Below are 8,303 nucleotides of genomic sequence, written 5' to 3' on the forward strand. Positions count from 1 at the left end.
CACTGACTAGGATAGCATCATAACGTTTCCCTATAACGCAAAGTCAGCAGAGGAAAGAAACACTTTTTTTCTGTGTGAAAAATGTTTGTAACTAGAGATGACTGGGCCCTACAGCAAGTTGTTTTTCAGCCCCCTAAAATGTCTCTAGGTTGACGTGTTTTACCAATGTTTATTGAAATTGTATATGAATTAAGGGCCTAATGGGGCCCCTATACCTGCCCCTGCAGACAAAGGGTCTTCTTACTCAGTAGTTACGCCTCTATGTCCGAGGGTTGGGTACCTGTGGGTTACCCGCAAAAAAAAAAGGAGGATTTACAGGTGCGGGTATACCCCTGGGTCTGGGGGTCGGGTTGCGGGTCTCATCATTAATTATCTTATGTAATATTGTCTATATTTTACTACATTTAAAGTTGTTTCTGTCCTGCCCACTTTTGATGATGTCACTTCCGTTTTGCAGCGCCATCACTTCCTGTTTAATGGAGGTCGGGTTGAGGATAAGGCAGTTGCGGGTCCGGTAGCAGATAGGGTTGCCACCTTTTCAAGAAGAAAATACCGGCCCTCCTATATATCTATCTTTTTTTCCCTATTAATAACATTGGGATCAACTATCATTTTTACTGGCCAGGCCGGTAAAATACCGGCCAGGTGGCAACCCTAGTAGCAGATCAAAGTGGGTAAATATGCGGGTCCTGGTCTTAGAAATTGGTTGCGAGGTACTGCTGTAATATGCCATAGACACTCATGCCACCTCACCCCTTTAAAAACAGAACACATATGGAACACACAGCCTGCATGGCTAATTAGCATTTCATTTAGATGCACTGCTGCACATAAATCAGTTTAGTCTGCAGTATGCATCTAAATGAATTGCTAATCAGCCATGCATGCTGTGTGTTCCATATATGTTCGGGTTTAAAGGTGGCAACCCTACTCACTACTTCTTGGGCCTGTGTGTACTTCAAAAGCCAGGACTTATTATCAGTCTCAGTCCAGGCCTGCTCCTCACTAAAGACTGTGTTGCATTAACCACTGTGAATCCCATGGGTGATGGCACCCCCGCGACAGTTACATTGTCAGATATGACCCCTTCTATTTGCTGAGCTGTTGCCGAAGTGACAGCACTGGGCACCAGTGACAATAGATGTATTCACATCCTAATAAAGAATAACATATTTACTTTGTGCATTGATAAGGAAATAAATCAACTGCCAGTGATAACATGTGGATTCAGAGTACTCACACCAATCTCCAGTTAGGGTAGAAGATAGGTATAGTCCCACCAGACCCACACTCAGATTCCAAATTGGTCTTAAAAGTACAAACAGGCCCCAAGAAATAATGACAGTCTATGGCATCTTGCAGCAGCCCCTCTGGCATTTGCCATAATCTATAGATTGCTAGTTTGGATCCCACCACCAGTTATGACAACTCAATTTACTGAATGCTCTCAATTGAAGCCTGGATGAAGCCTGGGGTTTACTAAGCCCACACTTGCTCTCTTTAGTCCTTAGGATATAAGTAGTACTCAGGGTAAGACTGGGCTGGCGGGATAACGGGAAAAAACCCGTGGGCCCTGGCCCTCATGGCTGGCTCCATAAAAAAACAAAACGCGGGCCAGCGCGACATCGATTGCTCATATGTGCCACAGGGGCCCTGGAGTTTTGGAGCCCGATGGGCCCACAATGGTCCAGTCCGACCCTGGTAGTATTCATTGCAAATCCTTGACTTGCAGCCTTTCACCTTCTTAAATTCATTAACTTTGCATTAGGTGATGTTATCCTTTGTCCTGTCAAGTGTCACACAATTACAGGCAAATCTTTCAAAATGTGAGATTAAAGTTTACCACAGAAAAACTCCCCCACTTTTTATTCATTCCTATGGGATCTTTAGAAGTGTATTTATGAAATGGTGAACGCCACCTTTCACTCATTGATAAATATAATTCTAAATATCCCATAGGAGTGTATAATTCAATAGAAAATGGGTGACATTTTCTGTGGTAAAATCACATTTTGATAAATGCCTTTAGTGTGGTGCCCTGTAGCATAATAATACTTTAAAGCCTGGAAAGCACAAAATCCCACAATTAAAATATTTTTCAATCACACATATCGTATTACTATGAATTTGCATAAATAACAAGAAAAAAAACATTAAACAGGTATTATATTAAGGGAGAACAAACATTTGCCTATAAACTTGCCACAATGTATTATTCTTGATTGAGGTAGAATTTAAAAAAACTCTATATTTCCACTTTTAAAATGTCTCAGACACCAGTGTTTCCTTACACAAGACACATCAACCTTCTACCTTGGAATATCCCTTAAAGAAGAAGGAAAGGTTAAAAAGTAAGCTTTATCAGAAAGGTATATATGAATACAGTAGTAAACCCTTAAAGTAATGCTGCTCAGAGTCCTCTGCCAAAGAAAACACAGCATTTCTTTCCTTCTATTATGTACACATGGGCTTCTTTATTAGACTTCCTGTTTTCAGCTTAAACCTCCAGGGCTTGGGCTTGAGCATGCTCAGTTCTCTCCTCACTGCTGTAATCTGAGCCCAGAACTATGAGCGAGCAGGGAGAGATTCAGGCAGAGACGGTGTCTAGAGCTGATTACTCAGGTATGGAAAAGCATTCTAAAGAATAAAAATTGCATTTTTAGCTTGCACCGTCGTGGCTTATCTATTGGCAATAAACTGCCTTGGTAGCTTTCCTTCTCCTTTAATGATAGTGTTAGAACCAACTATCTGGATAATTATCATTAATAGCAGGCATCTCATAATGCAAGACTGAGGTCACTCGTATGTCAGAACCTGACAAGTCTTGGCAGGACACAGTTAAAGGAACCCTTTCATCTCTCAAACCTGTTGCACAACATATCTGTTGCACAATATATATAGGCTATATAGGGTATCCAATATATATTGTATTATAAGTTTTAAGTATTAATGGGATTTCCCTTCTCCCAGAAGGAAGACATGACTCAAATAGGCCCCAGATTACATCTACAAGGCATTTTCCACTGCAGATGAAAAACTACCATCTCCTTGGGGAAAGACTGTGTCCCTACAATATATTTTGTCTCTTCCTTGTGTCTTTCTCATGGAAATTTTGCTTCATTACCCAACAGGAGTGCCCGACCCTTGAAATCATCAATAAATTAGAACAGTTGAGAGAAGGTATTGAAAAGTTAAACTCAGTGTCATCCCTGTCTCAGGTAATTTCTGAAAATCCATCTCAAAAAGCAAGGGAATTAGAAACCTTCTGGTTGATAATATGTATTACTTCCCTCTCTCTCTCTTGAACAGTTTCTATGCAGCAGAGATGTTATGCGGCATACAACACCTTCATGCAAAGTGCATTGTTCATTGGTAAATAAAACTTCTTTGGGATTGACAGTACCTTTTTTTAAAAGACATTATTCTATAGCAAGTAATAAAATATACTGCCTTAGCCCTGTGCTGTATTTTGCTTATGTTATCCTACTCACATTAAGATTCTAATTCCATCTAATTCTTTACCTTCCATAGATCATAAAACTCTATAGCGCAAACAGTCCAATCAAGTTACACAGCACCAATGCAGTAGATTTTTAATATTCTGGGTTAGAAGTAAAATGAACAGTTCAGTGTGAAAATAAAAACTGTGTAAATAGATAGGCTGTGCAAAATAAAAAATGTTTCTCATATAGTTAGTTAGCCAAAAGTGTAATATATAAAGGCTGGAGTGACTGGATGTCTAATAAAACAGCCAGAATCGAACTTCCTGCTTTTCAGCTCTCTAACTCTGAGCTAGTCAGGGACTTGAAGGGGGGCCACATGGGACATTTGTGTTCAGTGAGTTTGTAATTGATCCTCAACATTCAGCTCAGATTCAAAATCAACAGATATGACCCATGTGGCCCCTCCTCAAGTCTCTGATTGGTTACTGCCTGGTAACCAGGGTTACCAGTCAGTGTAAACCAAGAGAGCTGAAAAGCAGGAAGTAGTGTTCTGACATGACATGTTATACATCAAATCTCTCCAGCCTTTATACATTACATTTTTGGCTAACTAACTATATTAGAAACATTTTTTATTTTGCACAGCCCATCTATTTACCCAGTTTTTGTTTTTACACTGAACAATTCCTTTAATGAAGGAAGTTATTGAATGATAGCACCCACAGTTATCCATAATCAAATGGTTCTCCCAAACAGCTGGTTAAGATGATGGTTAAGATGAAATATAATTCTTTAGCCTTTATAAAACTGACATAGTGAGTAGATTAACGACTATTATTGTTTCAGAGACTTCATGCCAGACTACATCCTTGTACTGAAGAGGAACATGTAAAAATCGTCAAATTTGTTCTGACTACTGAAAATCAGATTTGACAGTACCATCAGAAGCCCAGCATGAACTCTGTATATGGCTCCAGAGGTAAGGCACTCAACAAAATATTAGAGAATTTCCAACAGCAGGGGGTTATCATATGTACCCAAAACTACTAGCTGGTACCTGAAACCTGCTCTTTCCTCATTACAATTGATTGTTAAAGGTGTTTTTCACTTTCAAAAATACTTTTTCCGGTGGAGCTGTTATCAGTTCCACCAGAAGCAAAGACTTTTTTTCCAGTTTTTCCATCTTTTATTATTTACCTTTTTCCAAAAATTTAAGCTTAAAGTTCAATGATCTTGTGTCTGGTGTTTCAGTGTGGCACTGACATTAGTTGGGCCATTTATCAGCAGTATCTTTGGAATATTAGCAACTATTGTATCAATTCTAACAGCTTCTTTTAATGAAACTCATGGATTCTGAGGGTCGGCTGCTTTAGAAGGTGAAAAATGAAACTTTACACTTCAATATAACTATTATAACTAATTGAAAAAAGTTTTGAAGGTGAACAACCCCTTTAATACAGTAAATACAGATAGAAACATATATATATGTGCTATATGCTAAAAACAGCAGTTGTTAGATATCCTTTTGATGCCTTTTTATAGGTTAGAAGATATGAACTGTTTCTAAATGATTTACTAATGAAAGAATTTTCTAAGTTTTTCCCAGTTAAATGAGCATCCTTGAAAGGTTTCAGCTTGATCATGACCCCTGAATTAAAGGACTAATTAAGTGAGAAATGCTAACTTTTGCAAAATAATTTGATTTCTTATCAATGGGAAGAAAACATATTCTGTAAATGAGTAATTTATTAATGCTGGGTACAAGCAATATGCACACTACCACTTGCAAAACTGCACCCATGCATGCTGGTACGATATTTGATCCAGGGGCTGCCTGCCAATTGATGGAGTGGTGAAGGATTTTTTCACTATCTTTGACTGGAGCAATGTGTTTTTTTGCCTTTCTCTGAATAAGGTAGAAGATAAGATTTAAAGGGGAACTATCATGAAAATAAAATATAAGCGTCAGCATACTGAAATAAGAAGTTCATTAAATATGATCAATTAAACGTTTTGCACTGTTTCTGAAATAATCAAGTTTATCTTCACTATCCCTCTCTCAGCATCTGTTTCTCTTCATTCTCTCTTCATGTAGGAATTGGGTGTCAGATCTCTGCATGTATTACCGATCGTACGATTTTCAGAGGGAGACTGTCACTAGATTTGGTCGGACATAACTTTCGTACGATTGCTGTCAGGGGCAGAACATCGGTTGATCTGTTCTTTTGTACTTTATTTGATCGGAATGGTTAGTGGCAGGTCGGGAGATGGGAAAGCCCGATCGTACAATGATTCGTACGATCGGATTTTTGCGTTTATGGCCAGCTTTAGTGGTAGACAAGGCAAGGTCAGTAAACAGGCAGAATGGTTGGGCTGGCAACAGATAGGCAAGGTCTATAAAGCAGGCTGAGGTCAATGGCAGGCAGCAGACAAGAGAGGTCAAGAAACAGGCCGGATGGGGACCGAAACAGGAGCAGGAAAACAAGGCAGGGACTTAGGAACCAGAAGAGCACAGGAACAAGGAATACTGGATCACAGGAATAACAGGCAAGATCAGGAGGTTTGATAATAAAGCAACTTTGAATAGCAAAGGACAGGCTTATATATGTTCTTAATTACTTGATCATTGGCACATGTTAATAAGGTAGGTGGAGTGATGAGAGTGCTGCATCTCCTGAATACTAATGAGCTCTAGCTCTAAAGCTCCCAATGACTCACAAGAAACATGAAGGAGATTGTAAGTTTACAGGTCAGTGGTCAATTTCAGGTTCCTGACAATTAGCTGGTAAATCAAAAATTGTTCGCAATGCGAATAGCAAACAATTTTGCCTTTGCAAAACGTTACCTCTCACGATAGTAAGAATAGGCAGTACAGGGCAGTATATTGTGTAAATAGATAAATGATATTCAATGATTACCTTACCAATGTAAAACAAACACTACATTAATATCTCACATGGCTAATATTGCAGACAGCACCCATTTCTGTGCAGTCATCCCTTAAAATGTCCAGTTTAAAGTCAATCAATCGCCATGAAAATATTTGCATATCATGAAATTGCTATAGAGGTCAATTTTGGGTGTCTGCAATGGGAGGAAAAAACATTTACTGTATGTACAGTAGGCAAAAGAAAAATTTAAATAATCCCTGGCCAGATATCAGATGAACAGGTAGTTGGATTTTTTCTTGTCCATGGGCCAATAATCTCTCAATTTGGTCTGGAGGGGTAAAGTAAGCAGCTAATATGTATGATTGGTTTTAGGCATTCACTGCATTCACCACAAACCATATTCATCCCTCAGTTGACTTTTTTAAGATTTGAACAATATCCACCAATAAATATAAAGTATTTTTTTTAAAAAGTATTTCACTAACGCCAGAAATATGAATAACAATTGCTTTCAAGAAAGTGATGTTGGACAAAATGCCCTGGTAACAAAATTCTTGTATTTGCCTGTTCACCATTGCCCTAAAGGCTTGGGGACTGCAATTAAATTCTTCATGTACCAGATAACATATAGGGTCAAATTTACTAAAGGGCGAAGTGACTAACACTGGCGAAAATTCGCTAGCGAAGGAGATAGACTCTTGCGCTACTGGCACTCTTACGCCAGGCTCTGGTGAAGGAGCATTACTTCACAAATTCACTAAGATGCGGATTTTACTGAACGTTACCTCTTGCGCCAGACTTGCCTTCGCCACCTCAGACCAGGCGAAGTGCAATCGAGTAGATTAGTTGAAAATTTTTCTAAGTCCCAAAAAACGCTGGCAACTTTTCATTTTTCAGGATGATAGGCTGCAAAAGATCACCTACATTTCCTAACATATGGCAGATAAACTAAAAAGTGGGCTTATGTGTAGAGCAATATAACAACTTTATTTTATTACGGTTCCTTGGGCTTGTGTAGTGTAATGTATTTGCTGCAACATATAAGTCCATTCAACTTTAACTTCCCGCTGTATGCAATTTAGCCAACACTAACGCAACTTCGCTTTGCTTGCCGCAGTAACGCTAGCACAACTTCGCCAGCATTCGGCGCCCTGGACGCAACTTCAGATTTTAGTGAATTAGCATTGTCCTGGCGAATCTACGCCTGCCGAAGTGTTGCGATGTGATCGAAGCCGTCGCTGGCGAATTTTCGGAGGTTGTAGATAAAATAGCATCAGCTGGCACATAAGGAGGAATGATTGTAGAAGTAAAAAGGAAATATATCAATATGATATATCATGAGCATGAGAGAAGTAGGCCAGGCACAGATTAGGGGTTGTTCACCTTCAAACTATTTTTTCAGTTCAGTTGGTTTCAGATTGTTCACCAGAAATAACGACTTTTTTCAATTACTTTTCATTTTATATTTGTGACCATTTTTCTAGTATTGAGCTGTAAAGTAACAATTTTTACCTTCCAAAGCAACTCTGGGAAGGGGGGGGGGGTCACCAACCATTTAACTGTTCTAAATTAATACATTTAGTTGATATATTTGTTATCTTTGTCTCTGTTGAGCAGAATCCCTGAGTTTCATTAAAGACAGCTGTTGATGAATAGTCGCTAATATTCCACAGACACTGTTTATATACGTATCAACTAAATGCAGAAAATTGTAACAGTTCAGAATGCTCCTGGATCAATGAGCTGCCAGACTGAAATACTAGAGACACGAACATTAAACTTGAATTTTGGGAAAACGGTAAAAAATAAAGTATGGAAAGCAAATGGAAAAAGTCTGTTTATGATGAACAATCTGAAAACAAATCAACTGAAAAAAAGTGTCTGGAAGGTGGACAACCCCTTTAACATGTGTTTTCTATATATAAAATGGATTGGACGGCATATCAGAGGAGGAGTAATTCATCATCGA

Source organism: Xenopus laevis, chromosome 9_10S (genome assembly GCF_017654675.1).
Source record: "Xenopus laevis strain J_2021 chromosome 9_10S, Xenopus_laevis_v10.1, whole genome shotgun sequence".
NCBI classification, from domain to species: Eukaryota; Metazoa; Chordata; class Amphibia; order Anura; family Pipidae; genus Xenopus; species Xenopus laevis.